Genomic DNA, 19,265 nt, shown 5'->3' on the forward strand with positions numbered 1-19,265 from the left:
AGTAACCATGCTAGCCCTTGATGCCAAATAAGCAACATTAGAACAGTGGTTGCTCCTCTGTATTCAGAACAGTTCTTTTGTCTGGTGTAGACAAATGTACCCTTCATAGATAGGTCCTTTGTAACTTTCCAAGAGTAACCCAGACCTAGTAGTTCTGAAAGAAATGCTAAACAAATTAATTAACGAATGCTGAAATAACAATTTAGCTAAGAACACTCATCAAATGTATAGAAAGAATGCTACTTCATAATTTATCTGACTGTACTTAAATATATGGCCAAACATTATCATAGAAAAATAAAGCATTTAAGAGCAAATCACTGATAACATGATTTAACGTTTTCCTATTTATTTATTACGATGTTTCCCCATTTATTTACTATGCAAACTGGAAAGACTTAAACAAATGCTAAAGTGTGCTTGCTCTCTGAGGCTTCAGGGAAAAACAATGTCTTGGCAATAATACAGAAAAATGACTATATTTTATGGAAGATCACACATAACATAGCCCAATCATGGTGTTTCCTAAAGGACAGTCTACTAACTACAAAAAGATAACCTCAAAAATTCACTCTTTCACTACTAGGATCTGACTGCAAGTAAAACAAACTTTGAGCAAACATTACTCTCTCTCTAGGAATTCAGTGCATGAAACTTTTCAATCTTCACAGTTATGCTTCAGAATTTCTTTTTTTTTAATAATATTTTTTTATTATATTATGTTAGTCACCATACAGTACATCCCTAGTTTTTGATGTAAAGTTCCATGATTCATTACTTGCGTATAACACCCAGTGCAGAATTTCTATGCAGCACAATGGAACTGAAACAAACACACACCAAGATTTTGAACAGGACGACAGCAGTTATCAACATGTGTACTACACTTTATAGAGTTTATCAGCATTTTCTCATACATTACCTCCTGTGATATGAGGGAACTTGGCAGGAGTACTCCAAATTTTCACTGGAAAGAGTATCTTCCTGATTCTGCTCTCTTCCTCCCTCATTACCTACATTTACATTGATAATCTTTTGTTCTGTGCTTTCTAGCTCTTTGTTCAGAATGTGAAAATTTTTGTCTTTTAAATTTCATTCCTTTTACTCACTACACATATTCTTCTCTGGCATGATATAGAATAAGAATATATATTCACAGATGGAAGAAAAATCACAGCATTTGCCTGAGGTTTTTCATGGTCTACCATACAACACACACACACACACACACACACACACACACACACACACACTCCTACAGATTTGGCCTGTTGTAACTACATAAGTCCTCTAAGGATATCAGAATATACATTATTTATACTTATTAACTTGTTCTTGTCACTATTTATGCTGCTGTTTCTGTGCTTCAATTAGGTCAAGTTTTGCTATTTAATATATTATATGTCAAGAGGGAATCCTGATGGGAATAAGCAGAGCGTACAGAAACCAAATAAATATATACAGGAGAAATAGAAAAATCTTGATTGTTTTCTGAGTGGAAGCCTGAATATTGAGCCAACCTGAAAGCCAAATGAATATTTAAATCTGTCATTTTATTAGACATTTTCTAATCTTTTAAAGAATAAGACTGAGAAGCCAGGAATAATCTCAAGGAACAAAAGCAAATAAAGATTTCCTAAGTACTAAAACTTTGAAAGTATTTAAGAACTCTAATTTTTTTCAAGAAGTTTAAAATATAGGAACAATGTAACTAGGTCAAATTCTTTTTCATTATTCCTTAACATGGGACAATTAGTGATATTATTATTATTTTTAAAAAGATTTATTTATTTGAGACACAGTGGGCAGGGGGAGGAGCTGAGGGAAAGGAAGAGAGGGAATATCCAGCAGACTCCCCGCTGAGCGTGGAGCTAGAAACAGGGCTTGATCTCATGACCCTGAGATCATGAACTGAGCCAAAACCAAGAGTCAGGCGCTTAACCAACTGAGCCACACAGGAACCCCTAGTGATATTATTTTTAAAACAATATTATAGGGGTGCCTGCATGGCTCAGTTGGTTGAGCGTCTGCCTTTGGTTCAGGTCATGATCCCAGGGTCCTGGGATTGAGCCCTGAATTGGGCTCCCTGCTCAGCAGAGAGCCTGCTTCTTCCTCTCTGTTGCTCCCCTTGCTTGTGCTTGCTCAGTCTCTCTCCCTCTCTGTCTCTGTCAAGTAAAGAAATAAAATCTTAAAAAAAAAAAAGAAAACAACCCAATATTATAGTAGCACAGCTAACAAGGTATAGAGACAAAATTTCAACTCATGTCTGGATTCTCCAAAGCCTGTACTCATTCCAATTGTCTTTCTTGATATATACTTAAATGATGAAAATAAGAATATTGATCAAAAAGAAATAAAACAACTTGAAGGTAGCTACATGTCTCTAAAATATTACATACCTAACAGAGAGTCCAAGATGGCAGAGGAGCAGGAGACCTAAAGTTCGTCTGGTCCCAGGAATTCAGCTAGAAAGCTACCAAACCATCCTGAATACCTATGAACCCAACTGGAGAATGAAGAAAAGCGTAGCAGAAACTCTATGAACAGAAAAGTGACCACTTTCTGCAAAGAGGAGAAAAGATGGTGGAGGAGTAGGGGACCCATTTCTCAGCTGGTCCCCTGAGTCAAGCTGGATATCTACCAGACCATCCTGAAAACCCACGGAATCAGCCTGAGATGCAGGAAGATACATCTGGATCTCTACAAACGAACATCTCCAGCGCTGAATATTGAGGGATGAAGCGGGGAGCTGTGAATCCGCGCACAGATATCAGAAGATAAATGGAAGGGGGAGGAAGCTGAGGCACTCGGGCACCGGGAAGCAGTAGCCACTTGCACTGGGGAGTGGGCCAGATTCGAGGACCCGCACCCGAGAGAGAGCAGACTGAGACCGTGAGCCTGCGAATGAGCGGGCAACCAGACTGAAAAGTGGAGCTCCGGAGTGCACACTCGAACTAGACCGAAACCGAGAGCTCGGGAGAGCGTGCGCGACTAGACTGAATATCAGAGCTCCAGAGCGCTCACTGGAACCAGACTGATACCAGGAGCTCAGGAGCACGTGCGTGACCAGACTGAAAACCGGCGCTCTGGAGCGCGCATGAACCACACTGAAACGGACCTCGGGAGCGTGCTTGGGAACTGGGGGCAGCTGGCGCTGTTAGAACCACAAAGGACAGAGATGTGCCACCCCTGGAAGTGAGGGCTGGGAGAGTGGCTGTGGGGTGCACAACCCAGGACGCTGCAGGGTTTTTAGCAGCACCAACAGAAACAGAGTTAAAGTGGCCAAGAGAGCTCAGCAGAGAGTGGACTGTGATCTCTCTGTTCTGAGACAGAGGCTAGGATACGGCCACTGCTGCTCTGACTCTCAGAAGAGTCTCAGAAAACCACCAGGGAAAACCGCCAGAGAACAACAGCCCGGAAATATCAGCTCACATTGTGCCCATTCCCATTCCCCCCTTGCAGAGGTAGGGTGACTTTACCCAAACAGGGTTGCCTGAGTATCAGTGTGGCAGGCCCCTCCCCCAGAAGGCAAGCTGAAAAATCAAGAAGCCCACATCTCTAAGGTTCCTATAAAACAAGTGCACACTGCCTGGGTCCTGGTCGATAATTTGGGCTCTGGGTATCCCTGCAAGCTGTCCTCATCATAATGATGAGGAGGAGAAGTCCCCCCCCCCCAGCAAAGAAAAGACAATGAGTCTGTGACCTCTGCCACAGAACTAATGGATATGGATATAATCAAATTGTCAGAAATGGAGTTCAGAGTAACAATGGTCAAGATGATGTGTAGGCTTGAAAAAAATATTAATGAAAAAATTAACAAGAATATAGAATCTCTGAGGGCAGAAATGAGAGCAAATCTGGCAGAAATTAAAAATGCTATGAATCAAATGCAGACAAAACTAGGTGCTTTGACGGCCAGGGTAAATGAGGCAGAAGAACGAATTAGTGAGTTGGAGGATGGGATGGTAGAAGAAAGCTAAAACAGAAACTTGGCTCGAAAAAAATCCAATCTCAAGAATGTAGATTACAGGAGATTACTGACTCAATGAAACGTTCCAATGTCAGAATCATCGGCATTCCCAAGGGGGTGGAGAAAGAGAGAGGTCTAGAAAAGATATTTGAACAAATTGTAGCTGAAAACTTCCCTTATCTGGCAAAGGAAACAAGCATTCGTGTCCAAGAGGCAGAGAGGACCCCTCCCAAGGTCAATCACAGCAAACGTACACCACGTCACGTCATAGTGCAATCACAAATATTAGATCCAAGGATACAGTATTGAAAGTGGCCAGGGGAAAGAAAATCCTTACGTACAGAGGGAAAAATATCAGAATAACATCAGACCTGTCTACAGAGACCTGGCAGGCTAGGAAGGGTTGGCAGGGTATTTTCAAAGCTCTATCTGAGAAGAACATGCAGTCAAGCATCATTTATCCAGGAAGGCTGCCATTCAGAATTGATGGAGAGATAAGGACCTTCCAGGATCAGCAGAAACTGAAGGAATGTGTAACCACCAAACCAGCCCTACAGGAGATATTAAGGGAGGGTTCTATAAAAGTAAAAAGGCCCCAAGAGTGATACAGAACAGAAATTTACAATCTATAGAAACAAAGACTTCACAGGCAACATGACATCATTAAAATCATATCTCTCAATAATCACTCTCAATGTAAATGGCCTAAATGCTCTCATAAACGCCACAGGGTTGAAGATTGGATAAAAAGACATGAACCATCCATTTGCTGTCTACAAGAGACTCATTTTGAACCTAAAGATACATCCAGACTGAAAGTGAAGTGTTGGAAAACCATTTTCATGCCAATGGACCTCAAAAGAAAGCTGGGGTAGAAATTCACATATCAGACCGATTAGATTTTAAACTAAAGACTGTTGTTAGAGATACAGAAGGATATTATATTATTCTTAAAGGATGTATCCAAAAGTGGATATGACAATTATAAATATCTATGCCCCCAACATGGGAGCAGCTAGATACACAAGCCAACTCTTAACCAGAATAAAGAGACATATAGATAATAATATGTTAATAGTAGGGGACCTCAACACTCCACTCTCAGCAATAGACAGATCACCTAAGCAGAAAATGAACAAAGAAACAAGAGCTTAAATGCTATACTAGACCAGATGGACCTCATAGATATATATAGAACACTACACCCCAGAACAACAGAATACTCATTCTTTTCAAATGCACATGGAACTTTCTCCAGAATAGACCATATACTGGGTCGCAAAACAGGTCTCAACCAATACCAAAAGACTGAGATTATTACCTACATATTTTGAGACTATAATGCTTTGAAACTGGAACTCAAGCACATGGAAAAATTTGGAAGAAACTCAAACACTTGGAAACTAAGAACCATCCTGCTCAAGAATAATTGGGTAAACCAGGAAATTAAATATCAGTTTAAACAATTTTTGGAGACCAATGAAAATGAAAACACATCGGTCCAAAACCTATGGGACACTGCAAAGGCTGTCCTAAGGGAAAACTATATAGCCATCCAAGCCTCACTCAAGAGAATATAAAAATCTAAAATGCAGTTTTTATATTCTCACCTCAAGAAGCAGGAGCTGGAACAGAAGAACAGGCCTAACTCATGCACGAGAAGGCAGGTGATCAAGATTAGAGCAGAGATCAATGAATTAGAAACTAGGAGCAGAGTAGAGCAGATCAACAGAACTAGAAGCTAGCTGGTTCTTTGAAAGAATAAATAAGATTGATAAGCCACTGCCAGACTTACTCAAAAGAATAGAGAAAGGACCCAAATTAATAAAATTATGAGTGAAAGGGGAGAGATCACAACCAACACCAATGAAATAGGACGGATCATTAGAAACTTTTATCACAGCTTTATGCCAATAAATTAAACAACCTGGAAGAAATGCATGCCTTCCTGGAAACCTATAAACTACCAAGACTGAAACAGGAAGAAATTGATTATTTAAACAGATGGATTAATTATGAAGAGATTGAAGCAGTGATCAAAAATCTCTACAAAAACAAGAGTCCAGGGCCTGACGGATTCCCTGGGGAATTCTACCAAACATTCAAAGAAGAAATAATATCTATTCTGTTGAAGCTGTTTCAAAAAATATAAACAGAAGGAAAACTACCAAACTCATTCTATGAGGCCAGGATTACCTTGATCCCCAAACCAGGCAAAGACCCCATCAAAAAGGAGAATTACAGACCAATTTCCCTGATGAATATGGACGCCAAAATTCTCAAAAACATCCTAGCTAATAGGATCCAACAGTACATTGAAAGGATTATCCATCAAGACCAAGTGGGATTCATCCCTGGGATGCAAGGGTGGTTCAACATTCACAAATTGATCAGTGTTATAGATCATATCAACAAGAAAAGAGTCAAGAACCATATGATTCTCTCAACTGATGCAGAAAAAGCATTTGACAAAATACAACATCCTTTCCTGATTAAAACCCTTCAGAGTGTAGGGATAGAGGGTACATTCCTCAATCTCATAAAAACCATCTATGAAAAGCCTGCAGCGAATATCATCCTCAATGGGGAAAAGCTGAAAGCCTTCCCCTTAAGATCAGGAACACGACAAGGATGCCCACTCTCGCCATTATTATTCCACATAGTACTAGAAGTCCTTGCAACAGCAATCAGACAACAAAAAGGGATAAAAGGTATCCAAATTGGCAAAGAAGTCAATGTGTCTCTCTTCGCAGATGACATGATACTTTATATAGAAAACCCAAAAGACCACCTCCAAACGACTAGAATTTATATAGCAATTCAGTAATGTGGCGGGATACAAAATCAATGCTCAGAAACGAGTTGCATTTCTATACACGAACAATGAGACTGAAGAAAGAAAATTAGGGAATCCATTCCATTTACAATAGCACCAAAAATCATATGTTACATCAGAATTAACTTAACCAGAGAGGCAAAGGATCTATATTCTAGAAACTACGAATCACTCTTGAAAGACATTGAAGAAGACACAAAAAGATGGAAAAATATTCCATGCTCATGGATTGGAAGAATAAACATAGTAAAATGTCTATGCTACCCAGAGCAATCTACACTTTCAATGCCATCCAGATCAAAATACCAATGACATTTTCCAAAGAGCTGAAACAAACAACCCTTAAATTTGTGTGGAACCAGAAAGGGCCCTGAATTGCCAAGGAAATGTTGAAAAGGAAAAACAGAGCTGGGGGCATCACGTTGCCTGATTACAAGCTATACTACAAAGCTGTGATCACAAAGACAGCATGGTACTGGCACAAAAACAGACACATAGACCAATGGAACAGAATAGAGAACCCAGAAATGGACCCTCAGCTCTTTGGGCAACTAATCTTTGATAAAGCAGGAAAAAACATCCAGTGGAAAAAAGACAGTCTCTTCAATAAACGGTGCTGGGAAAATTGGACAGCTACATGCAAAAGAATGAAACTTGACCACTCTCTCATGCCATACACAAAGATAAACTCCAAATGGATGAAAGACCTCGATGTGAGATAGGAATCCATCAAAATTCTAGAGGAGAGCATAGGCAGCAACCTCTTTGACATTGGCCACAGCAACTTTTTTCATGACACATCTCTAAAGGCAAGAGAAACAAACAAACAAACAAACAAAAAATGAACTTGTGGGACTTCATCAAGATAAAAAGCTTCTGCACGGCCAAGGAAACAGTAAAAAAAACTAAGAGGCAGCCCATGGAATGGGAGAAGATATTTGCAAATGACACTACAGTTAAAAGACTAGTATCCAAGATCTACAAAGAACTTCTCAAACTCAATACACGGGAAACAAATAATCAAATCAAAAAATGGGCAGAAGATATGAACAGACACTTTTCCAATGAAGACATACAAATGGCTAACAGACACGTGAAAAAATGGTCAACATCATTAGCCATCAGGGAAACTGAAATCAAAACCACCTTGTGATACCACCTTACACCAGTTAGAATGGCAAAAATTGACAAGGCAGGAAACAACAAATGTTGGAGAGAATGTGGAGAAAGGGGATCCCTCTTACACTGTTGGTGGGAATCCAAGTTGGTACAGCCACTTTGGAAAACAGTGTGGAGGTCCCTTAAAAAGTTAAAAATTGAGCTACCCTATGATCCAGCAATTGCATTACTGCGTATTTACCCGAAAGATACAGACGTAGTGAAAAGAAGGGCCATATGTACCCCAATGTTCATAGCAGCATTGTCCACAGAAGCCAAATTGTGGAAGGAGCTGAGATGCCCTTCAACAGATGACCGGATTAAGAAGATGTGGTCCATATATACAATGGAATATTCCTCAGCCATCAGAAAGAACGATTACAGAACATTTGTAGCAACACGGATGGGACTGGAGGAGATTACGCTAAGTCAAGCAGTGAAAGACAATTATCATATGGTTTCACTCATTTATGGAACATAAGAAATAGGAAGATCCATAGGAGAAAGAAGGGTAGAATGAAGGTGGGGGGTAAACAGAAGCGGGAATGAACCATGAAAGACTGTGGACCCTGGGAAACAAACTGAGGGCTTCAGAGGAGAGGGGTTGGGGGATTGAGATAGGCCGGTGATGGGTATTAAGGACAGCACATATTGCATGGTGCACTGGGTGTTATATGCAAATAATGAATCATGGAACATTGCATCAAAAACTGGGGAGGTACTGTATGGTGACTAATATAACAAAATAAAAATCATAAAAAAATAAAATAAAATAAAATATTACATACCTATTAATGTACACAAATGTATACATCTGAGACTACGAAGGACTCTTTTGTTCTTAATTTTCCTCTTTTGCTTCATGTCTTTCCCTCCTGTTGGTATTCTGTACACACAGACTCAATTGATCTTTTCTGTCATGATCCTGTACAACCAGTTCAGCAGATCACTCAGCCTATAAGGTCTATGCTGTGCTATATAATATGGTAGCCACACGTAGTTATTTGTAGTTAAGATTAGTTAAATTAAATGAAATTAGAAACTCACTTCTAGGTCAAAGTAGCCACGCTTTAAGTGTTAAATAGCCACGTGAAGCTAGTGGCTCAGGCACAGCATAATGTTCTGCTATACACAGAACATTTCTTTCTTTCATTCTTGTTTTTTTTTTTTAAGATTTTATTTATTTGACAGAGAGAGAGGCAGTGAGAGAGGGAACACAAGCAGGGGGAGTGGGAGAGGGAGAAGCAGGCTTCCTGCTGAGCAGGGAGCCCGATGCGGGGCTTGATCCCAGGACCCTAGGATCATGACCTGAGCCGAAGGCAGACAGTTAACGACTGAGCCACCCAGGCGCCCCCATACACAGAACATTTCTATCATCCTATAAAGTTCTACAGGGTCTGTAGGGGGTCACTGGGACAAGAGATTCTGTACTACCATATAGCAGCATTATTCCAAGGTACAAAATTATAATGCTAGCAACACTAGAGTCAGTATATATAGGTGGGGTTTGAGGGCTGAAGGAAAGGTGTTCAGAGGGCCAGATTTAGGAACGGCACTCCCTGGATGTAGGCATTCTTAGTCCCTAAGGCTTAGAAATGGGCATGTGAGAGGTAAGTTGACCTCTGAAAACCTAGCAATCAAAGCATAGATAAGGAAGTCTGTGGTCTGCACAGATGAGCTAGGCCAAAATTCTGTGAGCCAGGAGCATACGGCCCAAGTGAGGCAGTCTGAGACGTCAATAGCCAGGGATATTGGACAAGAATCCAGGAAGTCAGACTACAAAGAAATGCCAGTGAGCAGGGCCCATGCGGTCTGCCCTTTGGCTTTTTCTGAACTTTTTGCTGAGAGTGGGCAGCCTTGAAAGCCAGATATGCGCATCAAGTACTTACAGCTTCATGAAAGAAGGTGTACTAAGGTCAGAGATTTGCTCTACCTGTGCTTGTGGCTGGGACAAGGCAGCCAGATATTTGTGCAGGCTTGGAATGGGGATTTGGCAGTTTCTGAGTACTTTGATCAGTTAGGCTGTACAATACTTTTCAGTAAACATAATCTCTTCTATGCATTTACAGTGTTATAGCACAAATTCAGCACACATGTTAATACAGACTTATCTATCTCTGGCCTGCCAGCCAAGGTTCTATAGGGCATTCTTATAGCACAGACATAGTCAGAGTTTACCCTTCCCATGTATTGTATGTATCTGCTATAGAGTGAGGTGGGCCAAAAATGAATGGGCAGATTCTGAAGCCCAGGCCCTCTGGGAACGTGTCCAGGTATCTTCAGTAGCCTTCCATCTCTAGGCACTTCAACCTCCAGGTCAGCCTGAATTATCACCCCTATGTGTATCTTCTGCAAAGACAGCTTGAACTATATGACTTCTTTTCTTTTTTTTTTTATAATAATTTTTTTATTATATTATGTTAGTCACCATACAGTACATCCCTAGTTTTTGATGTAAAGTTCCATGATTCATTACTTGCTTATAACACCCAGTGCACCATGCAATACATGCCCTCCTTAATATGACTTCTTTTCTTAAAAAAGAAACCTCAGTGCTACTCCAGCTCTATAGATGAAGCTCATAAGCTTCCACCTGGCAGTCCAGACCCTCTAGCATCTATTCTCTTCCTGTCTCCCTACATTCTTTTACTTCCTTCAATGTACCTTGTTTCAGGCCAGATGGGTTTGCCTGCCTGCATTTCTCTAAAAGCATTCTTTTTTCACTGCATCCTATCTCCCCACTTCTCTCTTCTGCTCAAACCCTGCCTAACCTTTGAGGCCCAGCTCAAACATGCAGTGTCATGAAGGCTTCTATGGCCCTATCAATCAGAAAGGATCTATTCCTCTGCTAACATCTAACCATTAATGCAGTACCTCTGACAGGCTAGCATTAGAGTTGGTGTGTACGTATGTGACAACTTCTCTATGCATAAAGGAGTTAACATAGCAGGCCTGAGACTGCTATCTTAGAAAGGTATGCTTGCAAGGTCAGCCTTTGGCTGGCATCTGGGAATTTGGTTTTCGAAGAGTTCCCAACAGTTAAAGGTGGCTCACTGTGCCTAGACTGTTTGTGTGGGGCAGTATAACTTATGCTGAACATTTGCTTCCCTTCTGGGAATTTTCTACATGGTAAGCAGAGGGTGCCTATGTGACAGCTCCCTATAAACATTGGGGGCTGAGTCTTTAAAGGGCGTCCTGGGGGCAGAAACACTACACAGATATTGCTGCATTTTCATTGCTGGAAGAGTGTGCTCTGTGTGAGTCCCCTCATGTGAGGGAGAAAGCATAAGTAAGCCTGCACATGGATTCTACCAGGCTCTGCCTGTATTTTCCTCCCTTATGATCCAGCTCTGTATCCTTACTATGTCGCTGAAATACAACTCATCTGTGAGTAAAGCTATATGCTAAATCCCAAAAGTCCTAATGAATGACCACTAGGGGTTGTCCTGGGGATCTCTAACACATCCTGTAAGTCCCTTGTCCTTTTCTGTAAAGTAGCAGGGACAATATCTACTGCAACCCTCAAAGAATCAAGCATAGAGCCTTACAGCTTATAGACACTTACTAAATAAAAATAAACTTTACCTAATAAAATCTTCTGGACTTCTAACGACTTTATGTTTATAAGGAAAACACAATTAAAATACCAAGATAGCTGAGAGCAAAATGAGAAATAATAAAGTGGTAGTTTTCCCCACAGAAGGCTCCTATCTGTACATACACAGCTTTTTCCTGCTTTAAAGGCTCTCAAGAGCTTCACAGCAATAAATGAATATTCTGAATATGCCTGCTGCTACCATAGGGCTCTGATGGCATCTTTGTGTCATGGAATCTCTGTGCTGCCCTGTCACCCAGGCAAAGCTGGCAGAGATCCTGCTTAAGTCCCAGGGAAGGCTGCCTGCCAGATGCCTAGCAAAAGCAGGGTCTCTGTGGTGGGAAGAATCTTTGCAGTGGCAATCGACCTTTATTTGCCCTTGCCCTCTTTTATGAGCCCAGCCAAAGCATATAGAGAACACTGATGTTTAGATTCAAAAGCAAAGCTTAAACATGTATAATAAAGATGATAACTGTAAATATTTACTGAGATTTACTATCTTCCAGGGCCTTGTTGTAGGGACTATATTGTCACTTTAATTAGGGAGACACTACTATTTTTTTTTTCCCAAACAAAAGGTCTCACATATTTATTACTGAACCAGCCTCTGGTGCAGCAGCATAGTAACAGAGAAAAATCATCTTCTCAACAAAACTTCTCTGTTGTTCAGGTAGTAGTGATGTTTACAGAGTGATATGATATGAACAAGTGACCTTCATGCAGCATAACTATGTATGCCATCTCATCTGTGATTCCTTAGGGACCCAGCTTGGTGGTTCTCCAATGTCTCCTCTTGGAGTTGTACTTGATTTTATTACCAGTTTTCATCCAAATCCACTGGGGGATGTGAGGATTCTGCTTTGTTTCTTGGCCAGGAACTACCTGATCCTGAATTTCTTGTGAGAGGATATGGCAAATAGCAATCAACCACATACACCATGATGGTAGAGAAAAGGCGAGATACTACTATTTTATAGTTGAGGAAATGAAAGCACAGAGGGCTTAAACAATCTATTTGGCAGCACTAACCATGGTAAGGTAGGTAGGCTCACTCTGGCAGGAGTGTGAGTTCAGAGATTTTAAGACAAGGGCAGGGACAAACCTTAGAGGTCAAGCCCAGGAATCCTGATAAGTCCTGACTTACAGGGCTGAGAAAGGAGAATTTCAGGCAGAATTAAGATTGAGGATGAACCATGGGTAGGCTGAAATATCCTCAGGGGCAGGGGGATAAAGCCACAGACTGGTTGTGGTGGACCACACGCTGGTCAGAATGAGTGTGGAGCCAGAGCAGGCAGATAGAATGAGGAGGATGCTAAGGCATAGATAGGTACTAAGATAGCACAGGGACTGTTCCCAGAGTGGCCTGTTTATGCCTTCAACGGAAGTTCTTAACTTGGGATCAGACAGGTTTCAGAAGCTCTGTGTATCCTCAGAAGCATGGTGTAAAGGGGCATGGGTACTGCCTCTGTGCACATACACTCCCGAGAATATAGTACCAAAGGATCCTGTACTCATTATCCCTGGTTCACTTCTGTGTCTTCATTCATCATAAATCTTGCAAGCCCATGTGAGATACCAGGATGCTCTTCAGGGCAGTGGGCAGCTCGCTACAAGGTGATTCCTCCATTTCCTCTATAGCTATACTTTTTGACTTTTGGTCCTACACAAATGTCACTAACCAATTAAGATAAATTAGGTTAACTGTTATGCTGAAGCTATCCATTGGGTACTCCGCCTTACCAGTTTAAGCCTTAATATATCCCATAATTTTTTTTAAGATTTGTTTTTTTGAGAGAGAGAGATTGTGGGGTATGGGGGAAGGGCAGAGGGAGAGAGAGTCTTAAGCAGACTCAATGCTGACTGGGTAGCCTGATGTGGGGCTTAATCCCACGACCCTGGGATCATGACCTGAGCTGAAACCAAGAGTTGGATACTTAACCGACTGCACCACCCAGATACCCCTACCCCACAAATTTCTGAATGGAAGTAAAAAGATGTTTCAGTGCAAAAATTCAAAGCAAACCAAGAAGTAAAACAACTTATATTTCAGGGTTTCTAGAGCAGATAAATGTTTAATTTTGATCTCAGTAAGTTTTTCCCTCAGCTTTTCTCTTAAATCTGGGCTCCTGATGTGGTTCCAGTGATAAAACATTCAGGCATCAAGAATTTGTATTTCAGGGGGTGCCTGGGTGGCTCAGTCGTTAAGTGTCTGCCTTCAGCTCAGGGCATGATCCCGGAGTCCTGGGATCGAGCCCCACGTCAGGCTCCTCCACTGGGAGCCTGCTTCTTCCTCTCCCACTCCCCCTGCCTTGTGTTCCCTCTCGCTGGCTGTCTCTATCCCTGTCAAATAAATAAATAAATAAAATCTTAAAAAAAAAATTTGTATCTCAGGGGATTGCTAATGGAGAAATTTTCTTATTGTTTTTGGAAGGTACGGTAGACAGTCACCAAGTACAGATCCCTTGGCTGCTGGAATCCATGACTCTGACCATTAGGTCTCCTTAAAAGTTTCTGATTTCTATCTTCTGGTGATCCTGCAATTCTGCTTGGCTATTCTCTCAGAATCCCTGTGACAATATGGTGTAATGGAAATAAAATGTGGGATGGGCAGACCAGGACTTGAATCCTGGACTGGACACTAGCAAACTGTTCACACTCAGAGTGGATGTAGGGACGGAATTAGGTGACGTTGTAAAGCTCCTGGCCTGGGGCTTGCCACATCACATGCATGCAAGGAAATGTTTACTTATGTCCCTTTCTATCTCTCCTTTCCTACAGAGATTGATCCTTTACAGTTTTCCTTTTTTTTTTCTTTACATTTTTCCTTAAGCCTCACTGGAAATTAAAAATCATTGGACATGGATGTCTTCCGAATTTATTATAATCTAATCCAACTTATTTGTGATTCCAGGCACTTTCATCTCTCCTCCCCAGTCCCTATGGGACCGTGCCCCACTGCACTATCTCTTCTCCCTACCTTCATTCTCCCTTCTAAAAGCCCCTTCAGTCCTGCCATTCTTTTCTACCGAACTTCTTCAAAGTATCCTCATCCCTGCCTCTACATTTCTGCACTGCTCACTCAACTCTTCGCAATCAACTGTTTCTTCTTATCCAATGGTTAAAACACATCATTTAAAACCTCCTCTGACAATCTCCAAATTCAATGGTTGTTGTTGTGACTCAGTGTAATTTTCCATCTACTGACTCCCAAACCTGCGCTTTGGCTATAAATTCTCATTTTTCCTTGTTGTAATCATAGTTGAGCCCAGTCTCTCTCCTCTAAGGCAAAATCCTATTACAGTGGTCCTTACACCCATCACAATGGTCCTGGAAGTCTGCCTTACTATCTTTAACAAGTGTCTGAATAATTTTTTTCTTTAACAAAGCCCTTAGTGGCTATCAGTGGATATCCCAACCTGGGCCCTGACATCTCTGGCAGGTGCTTTCTACTGGCTCTACCAGATTGTGATCTGCAGTAGCTGTATTGAGAAGCCTATAACAGTTATTTCAATGATCTGTTGGACCAGGATGAAGCAGTGGGTCCTTTGAGAACTGTCTTCTGTTGATTAGCAACTGGTGGGAATGAGCAGGCCAAGGTGTGCAACCAAGTAGATGTTGGGGCAGGAGTGGGAGTTACTAACCTGGCTGAATGACTCTACCTGTGGCTTTGGCCTTGAAGCCGGAGTAGAAATGAGGGAAAGGAGAGAATGCCTTTTATTTGAATTCATCTAGATTCTACACAGAGTCATTTCTGCAGCTGTAAACTTAATGCTGGAAGTCCATCTTGAGAGTTTATAACAAGTCATTAGTTCTTTTGATAAATGTTACCAGTTCACCGCCTGCTCTGTAACATTTCTGGTCTGCACATATAATACTCTAAAAAAGAAGTGAGGGAGGAATTAGTTTGTGTGTATCATGGCAATTTTCTAGTTTTCAGTTTAAGTTGAAAAACTTGTTCAGAAGTTATTGCCGCTTTATTCACAAAGGATTTTCCTTCTACCCTAAGTTATCTGTTTTATTCTCTAGTGTCTTGATGATTTTGACCTCTACAATCTAACAGTTTTCTAAGAAAGACTTAGAAATTAAATTTAGCCACAGAGGCAACTCTTTACCATTTGGAATGATACCTGAAATCATACTCCCTTAATGTGGAATTGGCTTTTAAGACACCATGAACATGTAGTTTAGAATGTGAAAAAACAAACTATAGAAATGATCCCTAAAAGTATAGTTATACACAAGTAATGAATCATGGAACTTTACATCAAAAACTAGGGATATACTGTATGGTGACTAACATAACATAATAAAAAATTATTATAAAAAATAAAATAAAATTCGATGATTTATTTTTTTTGAAACAAAAGTTTTAATTTATTCTTTTAAAACAAAATTCATATCACATGTTTGATTTGTTTTCTTTTTAGTATCAACAGTGGGACTTGGTGGGCCAGAGCTGACTAGGTAAGTCACAGTGCAGTGAGGTGGCACCCCTCTTCACCCCACCCTTCTCCCTGTTCAAGTACCTACTCGTGTCTACTGAATCTTCTGAAGGTTGGAAGAGGTGCTGACTGGAGGGAAGGACGGATGCCAGCACAAGTGGAGCTGGGAGATATGACAGAGCCATTGAAATCAAATTCATGATCAAATTAGAAAAATCTGGTTCCATGAGATTCAGCAACAGGGCCTGAGGGTAGGAGAGGCACAGTGGGTCAGAGTACACAGTAGTGACTGAAACCTTCCTCTACCAGCACCTAAGTGTCACACAGAGGAGAGAGCCTTGCCCCTCTAGGTTCACAAACTGCAAAACTGTGCATCATTAAGAAATTTAGAGTGATTGAGCCATACTACCAAAGTGACTGGAGGCAGAGATAGGGAAATACTAAGAAGAACTTAGAAGGGACCTAACAAGAGGTGGAAATTCCACCAACATTGGAACTGAGATGACACTGAAGGACACTCCTTTGCTCCCACCTCCATGGTTCCAAACACAGAAATGCCAGATAAAAATATAACAAAAATTATAATGAAATGTAAAAAATAAAAGGAAACAAGAAAACAGGATAGTAAGCACATGAACTTATGTCATGACAACGGACCAATATGGTGTTATTCCCAAATATAATCCTAACGGCCAGGAAATTGGATTTTAGTGCCCAGGCAAGGACCAGAAGTGTAGCCCTGGAACTGAATTCTTGCACAAATCTCAAAGCTAGGATGCCTAAGGGATTGAAACCTCTGTATAATTGAGTCTGGAAGTGGCAAGAATCTTTTCATTAGTCTGAAACTTCAGGTAAAAATGAAAATTGAGGGACAAAATTAAAATAAGGTAGAAATAAAATACTAGGAAATAATGTCAAGGAAGTTGGATGACCTTTCTAGAGAGCTTGAGAGAGAGTCAGTCAGTGTCACAGTTAAGAACATGTACTGTGAAGACAGACTTCCTGTGCTCAAATCCCAGCTCTACCATTTATTAGCTGTGTGATCTTGGACAAGTTACTTCCCTCAATTTTCTCATCTGTAAAGGTAGATAATAATAGTGCCTACTTCATCAATATTAACTTATTAATATCTTACCTCCAAAATGTTTAGTATACAGATTTAAAAAAACCCTTTTGGAAAAAAAATTGGGATTTGAAGGGAATTTGATGAATTAAAAAAAAAAAAGAATGTGAAAAAACAAAGGACCAAAACAGTTCTAGGAATCTCCCATTGGGAATACTTTAGAATTCCATTTAATTTATTTATGGGCTTTTTAGCTATACTTCTTTGCATTATTTTATATATCCTTAACTATTCATGGTAAATTTAGAATTAATATTTTTCCATTTTACATAAAAGGTAGAAAAATGTCAACTTTAGAGGTTAAATTACCACTCCGCACCATCTTTTCTGCTATAGTTGTCATACGTACTACATGTACAAACATTATAACACCTTCAAAAATGTTATTTTTGCCTTATATAGTCATGTGTTTTTTAAAGTTAAGAGGATAAATAGACTTTTAGATTCACCCACATATTTACCATTTCCAGTGCTCTTCAATCATTCCTGAAAATCTGGGTTTCCCTGCAATTCTTTCCTTTAACCTGAAGAACTTTGGTTAGCATAACTTGAAGTGCAGTTCTGCTGGTGACATATTCTCTTCATTTTCCTTTATCTGAAAATGTCTTTATTTTGTCTTCATTCTTGAAAGACTCTTTCCACTAGATATATAATTTTGTGTTTGTTCTTCAACACTTTAAACATGCTTTTCTACTGTCTTCTGGTCTCTACAGTTTCTGATAAAAAGCCCATGATAATTTGAATTGTTTCCCTGTATGCAATGCATCATTTTTTACTAGCTGCTTTTAAGATTTTCTTTTTCATTGGTTTTAAGTAGTTGACAATGATGTGTCATTTATCCTGTTTGGTGTCTGATAGGCTTCTTAAATCTGTAAATTTATGTCTTTCACAAAATTTTGTGAAGTTATTTGCCATTATTTCTTCAGCTGTTTTTTCTGACCCATTCTTTTTCTTTTTTTCTTCTGAAATTCCAGTGTGAGCCTTTTGAAACTGTCACCTTAACGTTTTGTTGTTTATTTTGCTTTGTTTCAATATTTTTTCTTCATATTGGTATTTATATTCACTGATTCTCTCTGCTATGATCTCTTGGTTCAATTAACTTCATTCAGAGATATTTTTATTCCAGATATTCTTTTTTTTAAGATTTTATTTATTTATTTGACAGAGATAGAGACAGCCAGCGAGAGAGGGAACACAAGCAGGGGGAGTGGGAGAGGAAGAAGCAGGCTCACAGCAGAAGAGCCTGATGTGGGGCTCGACCCATAACGCCAGGATCACGCCCTGAGCCGAATGCAGACGCTTAACCGCTGTGCCACCCAGGCGCCCCATATTCCAGATATTCTTAATATAGATATATTTTTCAGTTCTAAAATTTCCATTTGGTTATTTAAAAAAGTGTTTTGTATTTTTCTGTTGAGATTTTTACTATTTATTCACTCATTGAACATGCTATAACAGCTGCTTTAAAAGCCCTGTTGATAATTCCAACATCTAAGTCATCTCAGGATTGGCTTCTATTGATTGCCTTTTCACCTGAGAATGGGTTACATTTTCCTGGCTGTTTTTATGTCCCCAAATTTTGGACTGTATCTTGGACATAGTAATTGTTATGCTACGGAGATGCTTGATTCTTTTATGGTCTTCTTTAGAAGGTTAGTTAGTATTTTTATTTTAATAGGAATTAACTTGATTAGACTTAATCTGTAATATTTCTCCTGTGATTGATAGAGGTCAAATCTCAGTTTTCTTTTAGCCTTAAGTTGCTAGCTGTCTTGAGTTTGCTTGCCTATTTGTGGTTCAAGGTTCACCTGCTGACATGCAGAGTTCATATACAGAATTTGGGATTGTCCATTTCCTGCTCTCTCCTCTCCAAGACTCCCTGCAGTGGTCATGCTTGCCCCAGACTCCATCTCTTGGTTCCTCAGGCTAAAAATATGGCAGGCTTTCTGTTGGAGTTTTAGCTACCCATGATGTTCTGAGACTACAATCAGACCAAAACCACAGAAGCGGGAAATTCACCATGTGTTGGTTCCTTTCTCTTAAGTTTTTACTCCCCTCCAATATCTGCCTACTTTTGCTCATTCTGCAGAACCTTAAGGTGATTGTTTTTTGATTTTTAGCCAGTGTTAATAGGTAACTGT

General features: G+C 40.2%; 1 protein-coding gene and 1 pseudogene across 4 annotated transcripts in view; both read right to left on the minus strand.

The window, feature by feature from the left end:
* Positions 1-19,265, minus strand: part of DOCK3 (dedicator of cytokinesis 3) — a 568,180-nt gene that overhangs the window by 127,076 nt on the left and 421,839 nt on the right. The gene's annotated exons all lie outside the window — the stretch shown is intronic.
* Positions 15,670-15,794, minus strand: LOC123798843 (small nucleolar RNA U3; annotated as a pseudogene).

The sequence above is a fragment of the Ursus americanus genome, chromosome 14 (assembly GCF_024610735.1).
Source record: "Ursus americanus isolate L20-20 chromosome 14, mUrsAme1.1.p, whole genome shotgun sequence".
NCBI classification, from domain to species: Eukaryota; Metazoa; Chordata; class Mammalia; order Carnivora; family Ursidae; genus Ursus; species Ursus americanus.